At 48.4% G+C, this 16,816-nt stretch overlaps 1 protein-coding gene across 2 annotated transcripts in view; it reads right to left on the bottom strand.

The window, feature by feature from the left end:
• The window catches only part of kifbp (kinesin family binding protein), a 233,458-nt gene that overhangs the window by 205,328 nt on the left and 11,314 nt on the right, over positions 1-16,816 (bottom strand). The window lies entirely within an intron of this gene.

Raw genomic sequence — 16,816 nt, 5'->3', positions numbered from 1 at the left:
CTCCTTATTCTTTTTGACGAGGCCTACAATATCTCTCGTTATCCAAGGTTCCCGAAAATTGCCGTATTTATCCTTCTTCCTCACAGGAACATGCCGGTCCTGAATTCCTTTCAACTGACACTTGAAAGCCTCCCACATGTCAGATGTTGATTTGCCCTCAAACATCCGCCCCCAATCTATGTTCTTCAGTTCCCGCCTAATATTGTTATAATTAGCCTTCCCCCAATTTAGCACAATCACCCTAGGACCACTCTTATCCTTGTCCACCAGCACTTTAAAACTTACTGAATTGTGGTCACTGTTCCCGAAATGCTCCCCTACTGAAACTTCTACCACCTGGCCGGGCTCATTCCCCAATACCAGGTCCAGTACCGCCCCTTCCCTAGTTGGACTGTCTACATATTGTTTTAAGAAGCCCTCCTGGATGCTCCTTACAAACTCTGCCCAGTCTAAGCCCCTGGCACTATGTGAGTCCCAGTCAATATTGGGGAAGTTGAAGTCTCCCATCACCACAACCCTGTTGTTTTTACTCTTTTCCAAAATCTGTCCACCCATCTGCTCCTCTATCTCCCGCTGGCTGTTGGGAGGCCTGTAGTAAACCCCCAACATTGTGACTGCACCCTTCTTATTCCTGATTTCTACCCATATAGCCTCACTGCCCTCTGAGGTGTCCTCCCGTAGTACAGCTGTGATATCCTCCCTAACCAGTAGCGCAACTCCGCCACCCCTTTTACAACCCCTCTATCCCGCCTGAAACATCTAAATCCTGAAACTTTTACCTGCCATCCTGCCCTTCCCTCAACCAGGTCTCTGTAATGGCAACAACATCATAGTTCCAAGTACTAATCCAAGCTCTAAGTTCATCTGCCTTACCCGTAATACTTCTTGCATTAAAACATATGCACTTCAGGCCACCAGACCCGCTGTGTTCAGCAACTTCTCCCTGTCTGCTCTGCCTCAGAGCCACACTGTCCCTATTCCCTAGTTCTCCCTCAATGCTCTCACCTTCTGACCTATTGCTCCCGTTTCCACCCCCCCCTGCCATAACTAGTTAAACCCTCCCGTGTGGCACTAGCAAACCTCGCGGCCAGGATATTTATGCCTCTCCAGTTTAGATGCAACCTGTCCTTCTTATGTAGGTCACACCTGCCCCGGAAGAGCCTCCCCTTAGCAGTTTCTTCCTCCTTGGGATGAATTTATTTTGTGCCTCCCGAATAACTCCCCAAAACTCCTGCCATTGCTGTTCCACTGTCTTCCCTGCGAGGCTCCTTTTCCAATCAACTCTGGCCAGCTCCTCCCTCATGTCTTTGTAGTTACCCTTATTTAATTGTAATACCGTTACATCTGATTGCAGCTTTTCCCTCTCAAATCGCACGGTAAATTCTATCATATTGTGGTGACTTCTCCCTCAAGGTCCCTTCACCTTAAGTTCCCTAATCAAGTCTGCCTCATCACACATCACTGAATCCAGAATTGCCTGTTCCCTAATAGGCTCTGTCACAAGCTGCTCCAAAAAACCATCTCTTAGACATTCCACAAATTCCTTTTCTTAGGATCCACTACCAACCTGATTTTCCCAGTCCACCTGCATATTGAAGTACCCCATGATTATAGTAATATTACCTTTTTTACATGCTTTTCTGTCTCCTGATTTATTTTCTGCCCCACCTCCTGATTCCTGCTAGGGGGCCTGTACATAACTCCCATCAGGATCTTTTTACCTTTGCGATTCCTCAACTCTACCCACAGAGATTCTATGCCTTCTGATCCTATATCGCTCCTTGCTATCGATTTAACTTCATTCCTTACTAACAATGCAACCCCTCCCCCTTTGCCCATCTGCCAGTCCTTTCGATAGAACACATATCCTTGTATATTTAGATCCCAGACCTGATCCCCTTGCAGCCACGTCTCTGTGATGCCCACATCGTACCAATGTGCGCAACAAGCTCATTTACCTTGATCCGTATACTGCGCGCATTTAGGTACAACACCCTCAATCCTGTATTGACCACCTCTTTTCACACTTGTCACCTTTTTTGCTCTGCCTGAGGGTGATGTTCTTCTTTTTTGGTTCACTATTTCCCCGTCAGTTGTTACACCTTCTAAGCTCACATTCAGGTTCCCACCACCCTGCTATACTAGTTTAAATCCTCCCAAGTGAATTTAGCAAACCTCCCTGCCAGGATATCAGTGCCCCTCCAGTTTAGATGTAACCCATCCTTCTTGTAGAGATCCCACCTGCCCCACAAGAGATCCCAATGGTCCAAAAATCTGAAACCCTCCCTCTTACACCATCGGTTTAGCCATGTGATTAGCTACACTATCCTCCTATTTCTAGCCTCACTGGCACGTGGCGCAGGGACTAATCCTGAAATTACAACCCTAGAGGTCCTGCTTTTTAGCTAATATGGATGATAATGGCATAGTGTAGGTTAGATGGCTTTTGTTTCGGTGCAACATCGTGGGCCGAAGGGCCTGTACCGCGCTGTATCGTTCTATGTTCTATGTTCTAAGCACATCTTTTGGGACTTGTGGGAGGAAACCGGAGCACCCGGAGGAAACCCACGCAGACATGGGAGAACATACAGACTTCGTAGAGACAGCGACCCAAGCCAGGAATCGAACCCGAGTCCCTGGCACTGTGAAGGAACAATGCTAACCATTATGCTACTGTGCCAGCTTGTTGACCATTCCTTGGGTATTCCTGGGGTCTATTCTCCTGCCCAAGTCCTGACATCTGTTTGAGCTACTAAATTTCCTTTGTAATTCTTTTCTCATAGTGATTCTTGCACCCCAGATCTAAACATTGCCAAAATACTGCCAGCATCGAGGGCAGCATGTGGCATAGTGGTTAGCACTGCAGCCTACGGTGCTGAGGACCCGGTTCGAATCTTGGCCCTGCGTCACTGTCTGTGTGGAGTTTGCACATTCTCTCCGTGTCTGCATGGGTTTCAACACCACAACTCAAAGATGTGCAGGTCAGGTGGATTGGCCACGCTAAATTGCCCCTTAATTGGGGAAAAAAAATTGGATACTCTAACTTTTTTTTAAAAAGAAATATTGCCAGCATCTAATCCTCCATCCTTCATATTAATGAATATCCCACTGGAGTCAGGAAGGTGACTGGAAATAAATTCCAACAATTCTTTAAAGCTCACGATGCTGTGCCGAACTTTTGTTCTTAATCTAGGACAAACGTTCGGCACAACATCGTGGGCCAAAGGGCCTGTTCTGTGCTGTATTTTCTATGTTCTTATGTTCTTTAAACATCTGTGACAAAGGTGTAACTCTTTCTGAGAATCAAGACTACAAGCCTATTCATGTTTGATACAATCCAACAATTTGAAGACGAGCATTGAATTAGGAATCTCAACATAGAATTTCTGTGATGTTAAATAATCTGTTAAATTCCATGATATATTCTTCAATGGAATAATAATCCAAAAACACCAGGACAAAGTAGCCCGCTTGATTGGCATGCCAACCATAACCCTCCATTATCAGCACACAGTAGCAGCGGTGTGTAGTGTCTACAAGATGCACTGCAGCAACTCCCAACTCCATTACCAGTGTCCCCTTAGAGGCAGCGTCTTCCAAACTCATGACCACTACCAGCTAGAAGGATAAGGGTAGCAGATAAATGGGAACCCCACCACCTGGAGGTTCCCCTCAAAGTCACTGACCATCCTGATTGGAAATATATCACCGTTCCATCATTGTCGCTGGGTCAAAATCCTGGAACTCCCACCCTAACAGCACTGTGGGTGTACCTACATGTCAGGGACTGCAGCGGTTCAAGAAGGCAGCTCACCACAACCTTTTCAAGGTAAATTGGGGATGGGCTAATTCATTTCTTGAATTAATAAAAAAAGTTTACCAAAATCTGATGAGCCTCATATGCATTTAACAGATCATCGTTATAAACTTTGTCCATTAATTTTAAGAGATGATCCAAACCTTCCTCACTTGATGAGCTCGAGCTCTGAAAATACTTTGCATCTGATGTTATTTCTGATGGAAAGCGAAAGTGTTAAGGCCATACTTTGCTTTTTCTTTGGTAAGAACGTAACCAGAAGTATTTGGCAGGTAGGATCAAGGAAAACCCAAAAGCTTTCTATAGGTATGTCAGGAATAAAAGAATGACTAGGGTAAGAGTAGGGCCAGTCAAGGACAGGGATGGGAAGTTCTGTGTGGAGTCTAAAGAGATAGGCGAGATACTAAATGAATATTTTTCGTCCGTATTCACTCAGGAAAAAGAGAATGTTGTGGAGGAGAATGCTGAGACCCAGGCTATTAGATTAGATGGCATTGAGGTACGTAGGGAAGAGGTGTTGGCAATTCTGGACAGGCTGAAAATAGATAAGTCCCCGGGGCCTGATGGGATTTATCCTAGGATTCTCTGGGAAGCCAGGGAAGAGATTGCTGAGCCTTTGATTTTTATGTCATCATTGGCTACAGGAATAGTGCCAGAGGACTGGAGGATAGCAAATGTGGTCCCTTTGTTCAAGAAGGGGAGCAGAGACAACCCCGGCAACTATAGACCGGTGAGCCTCACGTCTGTTGTGGGTAAAGTCTTGGAGGGGATTATAAGAGAAAAGATTTATAATCATCTAGATGGGAATAATATGATCAGGGATAGTCAGCATGGCTTTGTGAAGGGTAGGTCATGCCTCACAAACCTTATCGAGTTCTTTGAGAAGGTGACTGAACAGGTAGACGAGGGTAGAGCAGTTGATGTGGTGTATATGGATTTCAGTAAAGCGTTTGATAAGGTTCCCCACGGTAGGCTATTGCAGAAAATACGGAGGCTGGGGATTGAGGGTGATTTAGAGATGTGGATCAGAAATTGGCTAGCTGAAAGAAGACAGAGGGTGGTGGTTGATGGGAAATGTTCAGAATGGAGTTCAGTTACAAGTGGCGTACCACAAGGATCTGTTCTGGGGCCGTTGCTGTTTGTCATTTTTATAAATGACCTAGAGGAGGGCGCAGAAGGGTGGGTGAGTAAATTTGCAGACGACACTAAAGTCGGTGGTGTTGTCGACAGTGCGGAAGGATGTTGCAGGTTACAGAGGGACATAGATAAGCTGCAGAGCTGGGCTGAGAGGTGGCAAATGGAGTTTAATGTAGAGAAGTGTGAGGTGATTCACTTTGGAAGGAATAACAGGAATGCAGAATATTTGGCTAATGGTAAAATTCTTGGAAGTGTGGATGAGCAGAGGGATCTCGGTGTCCATGTACATAGATCCCTGAAAGTTGCCACCCAGGTTGATAGGGTTGTGAAGAAGGCCTGTGGAGTGTTGGCCTTTATTGGTAGAGGGATTGAGTTCCGGAGTCATGAGGTCATGTTGCAGCTGTACAAAACTCTGGTACGGCCGCATTTGGAGTATTGCGTACAGTTCTGGTCACCTCATTATAGGAAGGACGTGGAAGCTTTGGAACGGGTGCAGAGGAGATTTACCTTGATGTTGCCTGGTATGGAGGGAAAATCTTGAGGAAAGGCTGATGAACTTGAGGTTGTTTTCGTTAGAGAGAAGAAGGTTAAGAGGAGACTTCATAGAGGCATACAAAATGATCAGGGGGTTAGATAGGGTGGACAGTGAGAGCCTTCTCCCACGGATGGAAATGGCTAGAACAAGGGGACATAGCCTTAAACTGAGGGGTAATAGATATAGGACAGAGGTCAGAGGAAGGTTCTTTACGCAAAGAGTGGTGAGGCCGTGGGATTTCTGGTGGTCACCCATTTCTCTGCCTGCACCTTGGGTGTGACCACATTTATATAACTGCGATCTATGACGCTTTCCGCCACCTGCATGCTCCTAAGTGCATCCAATTGCTGCTCCAACCGAACCATGCGGTCTGTGAGGAGCTCCAGTTGGGTGCACTTTCTGCAGATGAAGCCATCCGGGACGCTGGAAGCCTCCCAGACCTGCCACATCTCACAGTCACAGCACTGCACCCCTCTAACTGACATTGCGTCAATTAATTAGTATATTAAAAATGTTTTTTAAATTTTTTAAAATTTTTTTAAACGTTAGTTAACTATCTGTTTCCTAGCACTAGATTTCTAATATAAATGTGAACGCTAAATATAGTACTCTCCGATCTCTGGCTTAGATAAATTATAATTAAGTAATTATGTTTAATTAGTTACCAATGCTTAATTTTTTTAAATTTAGTGTAGATTCCCAACCAGCCACTCAGGTCACAGCTTTTTTGTGATGTCACTTCAGTTTCCCCCCCCACACACACACAATTGGAAAAAGGTATAAAAGTAAAAATGAGTAAAAATCACTTACTTACCTTCTGAGTGTCTTAGATGTTCTCAGGTTCTCTCCCTGACAGAGACTGCTCCTCCTCCCCCGAACGGCTCCCGAAACTAGGCCGCGATCTTTTTAAATCTCCGCTCCGACTCGCAGCTCCCGCTCTTTTTAAATCTCCCTGCTCCCTCTCCTCTCGCGCTGTTTTCACTGTCCCGGCTCTCTCTCCTCCCGCGCTTTTTAAATCTCCCGGCTCTCTCTCCTCTTGCGCTGTTTTCACTGTCCCGGCTCTCTCTCCTCTCGCGCTGTTTTCAATGTCCCAGCTCTCTCTCTTCCCGCGCTGTTTTCACTGTCCTGGCTCTCTCCTCTCGCGCTATTTTCACTGTCCCGGCTCTCTCTCTCCTCCCGCGCTGTTTTCGCGACCCCCGAGTCTAGTGAATTTTGGTAAATTATCACTCGTGCATTTGCAAATTGCCTAGCCATCTCTTTTAGCGCTCTGGGATGCATTCCATCAGGGCCAGGAGATTTGTCTACCTTTAGCCCCATTAGCTTGCCCATCGCTACCTCCTTCGTGTTAACAATCATCTCAAGGTCCTCACCTGTCACAGCCTCATTTCTATCAGTCACTGGCATGTTATTTGTGTCTTCCACTGTGAAGACCGACCCAAAAAACCTGTTCAGTTCCTCAGCCATTTCCTCATCTCCTATTATTAAATCTCCCTTCTCATCGTCTAAAGGACCAATATTTACCTTAGCCACTCTTTTTTGTTTTATATATTTGTAGAAACTTTTACTATGTTTTTATATTCTGAGCAAGTTTACTCTCATAATCTATCTTACTCTTCTTTATAGCTTTTTAGTAGCTTTCTGTTGCCCCCGAAAGATTTCCCAGTCCTCTAGTCTCCCACTAATCTTTGCCACTTTGTATGCTTTTTCCTTCAATTTGATACTTTCCCTTATTTCCTTAGATATCCACGGTCGATTTTCCCTCTTTCAACCGTCCTTCCTTTTTGTTGGTATAAACCTTTGCTGAGCACTTTGAAAAATCGCTTGGAAGGTTCTCCACTGTTCCTCAACTGTTTCTCCATAAAGTCTTTGCTCCCAGTCTACCTGAGCTAGCTCTTCTCTCTTCCCATTGTAATCTCCCTCCTTTGTTTCAGCACAAAATACTAGTGTTTGATTTTACCTTCTCACCCTCCATCAGTATTTTAAATTCCACCATATTGTGATCGCTCCTTCCGAGAGGATCCCTAACTATGAGATCATGAATCAATCCTGTCTCATTACACAGGACCAGATCTAGGATCGCTTTTTCCCTCGTAGGTTCCATTACATACTGTTCTAGGAAACTATCGCGGATACATTCTATAAACTCCTCCTCGAGGCTGCCTTGACCGACATGTAGATTAAAATCCCCCATGATAACTGCTGTACCATTTCTACATGCATCCGTTATTTCTTTGTTTATTACCTGCCCTACCATAATGTTACTATTTGGTGGCCGATAGACTACTTCTATCAGTGACTTTTTTGCCTTACTATTCCTGATTTCCACCCAAATGGATTCAACCTCATCCTCCATAGCACCGATGTCATCCCTTACTTTTGCCCTGATGTCATCCTTAAATAACAGAGCTACACCACCTCCGTTACCGTCCACTCTGTCCTTCCGAATAGTTGGATACCCTCGGATATTTAACTCCGAGTCGTGACCATCCTTTAACCATGTTTCAGTAATGGCCACTAAATCATAGTCATTCACGATGATTTGCGCCATCAACTAATTTACCTTATTCCGAATACTACGAACATTCAGGTAAAGTACACTTATGTTGGCTTTTATACCTCTGTTTTGAATCTTAACACCTCGATCAGTAACCTCTCCTAAGTTATATTTCCTCTTAACCTTTCTCCTAATTTTCCTTGTCGTTGAACCCATATCTTCATGTAACAACCTGCCGCGTCGCTTACCATTTATGTTTTTACTTCCCATTTTATTCCTTTTAGTATTACTGGGCCTATTCACTGAGCTCCCCTCAGTCACTGTACCTTGTACTGTCGCCCTTTTTGATTTTTGACTATGGCTTCTCTGCCTTACACTTTCCCCCTTACTGCCTTTTGTTTCTGTCCCTGCTTTACTACCTTCCGACTTCCAGCATTGGTTCCCATCCCCCTGCCACATTAATTTAAACCCTCCCCAACAGCTCTAGCAAACACCCCTCCTCGGTTCCAGTCCTGCCCAGGCCAGGTGCAGACCGTCCGGTTTGTACTGGTCCCACCTCCCCTAGAACCGGCTCCAATGCCCCAGGAATTTGATAGCACAATTGCTTCACAGCTCCAGGGTCCCAGGTTCGATTCCGGCTTGGGCCACTGTCTGTGCGGAGTCTGCACGTCCTCCCCGTATGTGCGTGGGTTTCCTCCGGGTGCTCCGGTTTCCTCCCACAGTCCAAAGATGTGCAGGTTAGGTGGATTGGCCGTGATAAATTGCCCTTCGTGTCCAAAATTGCCCTTAGTGTTGGGTGGGGTTGCTGGGTTGTGGCGGTAGGGTGGAGGTGTTGACCTTGGGTAGGGTGCTCTTTCCAGGAGCCGGTGCAGACTCGATGGGTCGGGTGGCCTCCTTCTGCACTGTAAATTCTATGATTCTATGAATCCCTTCCTCTTGCACCATCCCTCGAGTCATGCATTCATCCTATCTATCCTGACATTCCTACTCTGACTAGCTCGTGGCACAGGTAGCAATCCTGATATTAATATCTTTGAGGTCCTACTTTTTAGTTTAACTCCTAACTCCCTGAATTCAGCTTGTAGGACCTCGTCCCATTTTTTACCTATATCGTTGGTGTCCAGGTGCACCACGACAGCTGTTCACCCTCCCACCAGAATGTCCTGCAGCCGCTCCGAGGCATCCTTGGCCCTTGCACCAGGGAGGCAACAATGTAAAACCTTTTGTCTGTCCTGTGTTCCCTTTTATCCTCACCCTGCTGCCTTTGATCCAGTCTTATGGTTAGATGCTACAACGTTGCTACACCATCTAGGATTTCTGTTCAAACTACAGATTTTAGCGGAGTTCAAATACCCCTGTCGTGATGGACCAGGCCAAGACATCCCCTTTAGGCTCTGTGGTAGAACCGGTGAGGTCAATGTTATAGACTTGGCAAGCAGTAAATCGGGAAATGTACAATTTGCAGCCTTCTCCTATTGGTTCCTGTGATTGGTTGAGCTAGTCAGAAGGTTCCAGAAGGAAAGCGGGTCTTCTGAAGAGTTCCATTGTGTGTCTGTTGTGTGACGAGATCCAGGCATAAGGCAGTTTTAAATCTCTCTCTCTCTCTGCCTGTTGATTGAGAGAGCATTCTACAGCCTGCAAGTCCTAGTTGAAGACACCATTCGGAGATCACTAGCAAAAAGAGCCACGTTGGCAGCAAAGAACAATCCCATATCTATTGATCCTTTTTCATTTTAAACATTTTCCTTCCATTTCCGGTGGGCGTATGTATGAATGGAGGGTGGGACAGGGTTTTGGGATGAGGTAGATTGTTAGACCATTGTTCTGTTATTTCTTAGCATATTCATCTTTTCCTCTTGTTATTAATAAACAGTTTGTTGACGTTTTTACTTATAAATCTGGTGCCTGTGACTCATTGGAGTAGTCTGGGTCAAAATCTCAACAGGTTTATCAGAATTATTTGTTAATTCACTTATGTTGCGATCCCGGGTCGTGGGACGCTGGAACCAATCACACAGTCGCTCAGGATGTCGGGATACCACGCACCTGTCCCAGCCCACACACTGTCCCTACCCCACACACCTGGGCCCATGCCCATACATGTCCCTACACCACACACCTGAGCCCATGCCCGTACCTGTCCCTACCCACACGCCTGACCCCAGCCGACGCACCTGTCCCCAGCCCACACACCTGTCCCCAGGCCCCACACCTGTTCAGACACACACCTGTCCCCAGCCCCACACACCTGTTCACAGACCCACACCTGTCCCGAGCTCCAAACACCTGTTCAGACCCACAGCTGTCCCCAGCCCCACACACCTTACCCCAGCACCACACACCTGTCCCCAGCCCCACACCTGTCCCCAGCCCCACACACCTGTCCCCAACCCCACACACACCTGTCCCCAACCCCACACACCTGTCCCCAACCCGACACACACCTGTCCCCAGACTCACAGCTGTCCCCAGCCCCACTCAAATGTCCCCAGCGAAACACACCTGTCCACAGCCCGACACACCTGTACACAGCCTCACATACCTGTCCACAGCCCCACACACCTGTCCACAGCCCCACACACACCTGTCCACAGCCCCACTCGCATCTGTCCACAGCCCCGCACACACCTGTTCCCAGCCCCACACATGTATCCCCAGCCCCTCGCATACATACACGAGTGTCCACAACTCCACACACACAACCTGACACCACCACCACAACCACACCTGACCCCAGCCCCACACACCTGTCCACAGCCACACAGATCTCCCCAGACCCCCCCACACACACACACACATACGTGTCCCCAGCCCCACATACACACCTGACCCAAGCCCCACACCGGTCTGCAGCCCACACACTGGTCCCCAGCCCACGCACCGGTCCCCAGCCCACGCACCGGTCCCCAGCCCACGCACCGGTCCCCAGCCCACGCACCGGTCCCCAGCCCACGCACCGGTCCCCAGCCCACATAAGTTTTTAAAAATTCATTCATGGGATGTGGGCGTAGCTGGTTACGTCAGCATTTATTGCCCATCCCCAATTGTCCTTCAGAATGTGGTAATGAGCTACCTTCTTGAACCACTGCCGTCCCGGAGGTGTAGGTACACCCAGTGCTGTTAGGGAGGGAGGTCCAGGATTTACCCAGTGACAGTGAAGGAACAAAGATATATTTCCAAGTTGGGGTGGTGAGTGACTTGGACAGGAACCTCCAGGTGGTGGGGGTCCCAGTTTCCTGCTGCTCTTGCCCATCCAGATGGTGGTGGTTGTGGGTTTGCAAGGTGCTGTCTAAGGAACCTTGGTGAGTTACTGCAGTGCACCTTGCACTCGTTTTGGGTTTATTGTCACGTGTACTGAGGTACAGTGATAAGTATTGTTCTGCGTACTGTCCAGACAGATCTTTCCATACATGAAAAAACATAGGACATACAATAGCTACACAATGTAAATACATAGACACCAACATTCGGTGAAACATACGGAGTGTAGTACGGCAGAGTAAAGAAGATGGGTGAAGAGATCTGTTCAGTCCATAAGAGGGTCATTCAGGATTCTGGTAACAGCTTCTTCTCTGCAGCTACTAAACAACTCTCTCTCGGACTGATCTATTCCCAGTACGAACACTATTCACGATGCCCTATGCTTCTCGAGCTCATGTATTGCTTGCTTGGCCCTTGTTCCGCACTGTACTAATCACTAATTGTTGATGTACCATTTCTCAATGTACTCTGTCAATTCTTCTTTTGTCTACAATGTACGTACTGTGTACGTTTCCTTGGCCGCAGAAAAATACTGTACTTTGGTACATGTGACAATAAATATCAATTAATCAATCAAGAAACTGTTTTTGAATCTGTTCTCAGACTTGATTTCCTGCCTGATGGAAGAAGTTGGAAGAGAGAGTAACACGGGTGGGAGAGGTCTTTGATTATTCTGCCCGCTTTCCTAGGACAGCGGGAGGTGCAGACAGAGTCAATGGATGGGTGGCGGGTTCGTGTGATCAACTGAGCTGTGCTCACGACTCTAGTTTCTTACGATCTTGGGCCAAGGAGTTGTCATACCAGGGTGTGATGCAGCCAGATAGGATGCTTTCTATGGTGCATCTGTAAAAATTGTTAAGAGTCAATGTGGGCATGCCGAATTTCCTTAAGTTTCCTGAGGAAGTACAGACGCTGTTGTGCTTTCTTGGTCGTAGCGTCGACGTGGGTAAACCAGGACAGATTGTTGATGTGCACACCTAGGGATTTGAAGATGGCAACCATCTCCACCTCGGCACCATTGATGCAGACAGGGGTATAGAACATAGAACATAGAAAATACAGCACAGAACAGGCCCTTCGGCCCACGATGTTGTGCTGAACCTTTGTCCTAGATTAATCATAGATTATCATTGAATTTACAGTGCAGAAGGAGGCCATTCGGCCCCCCGAGTCTGCACCAGCTCTTGGAAAGAGCACCCTACCCAAACTCAACACCTCCACCCAACACCAAGGGCAATTTGGACATTAAGGGCAATTTATCATTGGCCAATTCACCTAACCCGCACATCTTTGGACTGTGGGAGGAAACCGGAGCACCCGGAGGAAACCCACGCAGACACGGGGAGGACGTGCAGACTCCGCACAGACAATGACCCAAGCCGGAATCGAACCTGGGACCATGGATCTGTGAAGCAATTGTGCTATCCACAATGCTACCGTGCTGCCAACGTACAGCATTTAAAAAATATTTATTACATTTAGCTTTGGATGTCCCCCCCCCCCCCCCCCGCCCCAAAAAAACAAAAAATCTCAGGACAGAATTGGCCCAGAATCGACATTCCCGTGCCACGGGATTGGTCGGGGGAGGGGATTACTGCAAATGTGTCCTGGAGGTGCTACAGAACCTCAGGTCTTGTGTAAGTCAGGCGGGGGTATGTTAAGGCAGTTCGGGGTGCTGGGGTAGACGCGCTCCAGTATTGGCCAGCTGCCGATCAGCTGTGGCTGCTCAAGTGCTGTCCGACCTGACGGTTCTCCCGCTGGCGAGGCGAGGCTGAAGGGAGCTACGCCCGAGCCAGAGCTGAGGTGGCCTGTGGGACTCAGCCTGCCAGCAACGGGGCACAGTCGAATAGATTCCCTCAAATCTCTGAACTTGGTGGGGGTCAGGGTGGGGGGGTTTAAAGAACAGAAACAATCGTGGAATACTACGGAAATCCTCAAGGATGGGAGCCCACGAGTGGCTGAATGGGTGGACCACCTGCCCAGAGAGCTGCTTTACTCACACATTATCCACTCCTACACACACACACACACACACAGCCGTGCCCGGTGAGAGGCAGAGCCCACATTCCGGCTCAGAGAAGAAGCGGGCGCATGGGGAGACCAACACAGAACACAGTTGGTGTGTCTCGGTGCAAGGAGAGAGCCTCCCCAGTGGCTGTGCAGGGTATGGGTTGACACGATAACAAGGAACTGTGATGGAAAGATATTGAGAGTGGTGGTGGTGGTGGAGGGGGAGGAGGAGGAACAATTTAACAAAAATAATGAATGGTCTCACATTGCAACCCAACCGTTCCCCAGTTTGTGATGCAGCGAGGAAAGAAGAGTTCCAGAAACGAACTGGGCGGGCGAGTGGCGGTGTCTGAGTCGAAGACTGGAAATGTGACTCTGGAAGTTGACATCGTGCAGACGAGGTCTCGGGTACAAGCTCAGAGACGTGGTTAATCCACAAATCAGGAAGGGAACGATTGCTGCTTAGCTGCAGAGAGAGAGACACACACGGGAGGTAAAGACGACAAAATGTCCGGCTACACTCCACAGTCCAGCTCCTCGGGAGACAGACCGTCCTAATTATTCCAAAAGACCATTGTGATCCTGGGCAGCTCGGTCCACATCTCAGAGGAGAGAAAAACATACCAACGCAGTGTCGACCTCACCACCCTTCCCTCCCTCCCGCCCACCCCCCCCCCCCCCCCCCAAAACCCAGTCTCTGGCAGCGTCGGTGCGGCTCGGCAGCGGTCATTTCAGTCACTGGGGCGGGAGGGGGATTCCTCGGGGGTCGGTCACCTGCCCCTCCTGGAGGTTTTTCACGAGTTGGGCCAGCCAACGTTTGGTGGTGGTGTCGTCCTTCAGCACCTGGGCAAATGTGGTGTCCTTCAGCTGGTCGGGCAGGCACTGTCGGAGTGCCTCCCTCGCCCGTGGATTGTCGGAGAGACGGAGGTAGCAGCGGACAACATGCTTCAGCAGCCTGGCCGAGGGCTCTTTGGACAGCTGCAGCACCATCTTACCCAGAATCATGGCCACATGAGAGAATCGTTCGTACGTTTGACAAATGTAAGCCAGCCCTGTGTCATCCATGTATGTACGATACAGCGCTTCCTGAAGTCAATGACCATCTCCTTAGTTTTGCTGACGTTGAGGAAGAAATTCCTGACATTACACCACGCCAGTAGTTTCTCTATCTCCTTCCTGTGCTCTGACTCATCCTTGTTCGAGATCTGACTCACTACGGTCATGTCATCGCAAACTTGTAGATGGAGTTGGAGCCAAATTTTGCCACAGTCATGTGTATATAGGGAGCATCGTCAGGGGCTAAGTACGGAGCCTTGTGGGTTTCACTTCCAAGAAGGCCAGTCTGGATAGAAATTGTCCCATGGGCAGGCGCAGCATGGGTTCATGAAAGGTAGGTCATATTTGACTAATTTAGTGGAATTCTTTGAGAACATTTTGCGCAGTGGACAACCGGTGAATATAGTGTATCTGGATTTCCAGAAGGCATTCGACAAGGTGCCACACAAAAGGCTGCTGCATAAGATAATGGTGCATGGCATTACGGGTAATTCATCAGGGTGGCTAGAGTGAAATGACAGAAAGCAAAGAGTAGGGATAGATGGGTGTTTTTCTGGTTGGTGATCAGTGGCTACTGGCGTATGTTGGGCAGCACGGTAGCATAGTAGTTAGCATAATTGCTTCACAGCTCCAGGGTCCCAGGTTCGATTCCGGCTTGGGTCACTGTCTGTGCGGAGTCTGCACATCCTCCCCGTGTGTGCGTGGGTTTCCTCCAGGTGCTCCGGTTTCTTCCCACAGTCCAAAGATGTGCAGGTTAGGTGGATTGGCCATGCTAAATTGCCCTTGGTGTCCAAAATTGCCCTTAGTGTTGGGTGGGGTTACTGGGTTATGGGGATGGGGGGAGGGAAGTGTATGATTGGGTAGGGTGCTCTTTCCAAGAGCCGGTGCGAACTCAATCGGCCTACTGGCCTCCTTCTGCACTGTAAATTCTATGATCTATGATCACAGAAATCAATGTTGGGTCCACAATTGTTTACAATTTACATAGATGATCTGGAGTTGGGGAACAAGTGTAATGTGCCAAAGTTCGCAGATCACACTAAGATGTGAGGTAGAGCCAAGTGTGCAGAGGATACTGAAAGTCTGCAGAGGGATATACATACATACATACATAGAATTTACAGTGCAGAAGGAGGTCATTCGGCCCATCGAGTCTGCACCGGCTCTTGGAAAGAGCACCCTACCCAAATCCACACCTCCACCCTATCCCCATAACCCAGTAACCCCGCCCAGCACTAAGGGCAATTTTGGACACTAAGGGGTATTTAGCTTGGCCAATCCACCTAACCTGCACATCTTTGGACTGTGGGAGGAAACCGGAGCACCCGGAGGAAACCCACGCAGACACGGGGGAAACGTGCAGACTCCGCACAGACAGTGACCCAGCGGGAAATCGAACCTGGGACACTGGTGCTGTGAAGCCACAGTGCTAGCCACTTGTGCTACCGTGCTGCCTTTATGAGGAGAGACTGAGTAGACTGGGACTGTACTCATTGGAATTTAGAAAAATGAGGGAGGAATCTTATAGAAACAGAGAAAATCATGAAGGGAATAGATAGGACAGAAGCCGGGAAATTGTTTCCACTGGCAGGTGAAACTAGAACTAGGGGGCACAGCCTCAAAATAAGAGGGAGCAGATTGAAGACTGAGTTGAGGAGGAGCTTCTTCACCCAAAGGGTCCGGAATCTGTGGCATTCCTTGCCAGTGAAGCAGTTGAGGCTACCTCGTTAAATATTTTTAAGGCAAAGATAGATAGATTTTGAACAATAAAGGAATAAAAGGTTACAGTAAGTGGGCGGGTAAGTAGAGCTGAGTCCACAAAAAGATCAGCCATGATCTTATTGAATGGCGGAGCAGGCTCGCGGGGCCACATGGCCTACTCCTGCTCCTAGTTCTTATGTTCTTATTATGACTTTGGAAGCTGTGATGATAGATATGGGTGTGTCTGAGGCTGCTGGGGCAGTTGGTTTTCTGCTTGATTTGGCATGCAATCTTCTACACATCTTGTAGGTGGTACACACGGTTGCCACTGACCCTCCGTGGTGGATGGTTTGAAAGTTTGTGGAAGGGATAGTAATCAAGCGGGCTGCATTGTCCTGGATGGTATTGTGCTTCTTGAGTGTTTTTGGAGCTGTACTCACCCAGGTAAGTGGTGAGAGTTCCATTACACTCCTGACTTGTGCCTTGGAGATGGTGGAGAGGCTTTTTTTTGGGGGGGGGGGGGGGTCAGGAAGTGTCCCCACATCTATCCCCCCACACACCTGTCCCCACCCCGACACACCAGTCCCCACACTCCACACACCAGTTCTTACCCCAACATATACCCCCACACACTTGACACCACCCCCACACACACCTGTCCTGTCTCAGGCCCACACACCTGACCCCAGACCTACAGACACCTGTCCCAAGCCCCACACACACATGTGCCCAGCCCCACAAACGCCTGTGCTCAGCCCCACAGCTGTCCCCAGCCCCACACCTGTCCCCAGCCCCACACCTGTCC

This window comes from Scyliorhinus torazame, chromosome 16, assembly GCF_047496885.1.
Source record: "Scyliorhinus torazame isolate Kashiwa2021f chromosome 16, sScyTor2.1, whole genome shotgun sequence".
NCBI classification, from domain to species: domain Eukaryota; kingdom Metazoa; phylum Chordata; class Chondrichthyes; order Carcharhiniformes; family Scyliorhinidae; genus Scyliorhinus; species Scyliorhinus torazame.
This window is presented reverse-complemented; position numbering and strand designations above follow the sequence as displayed.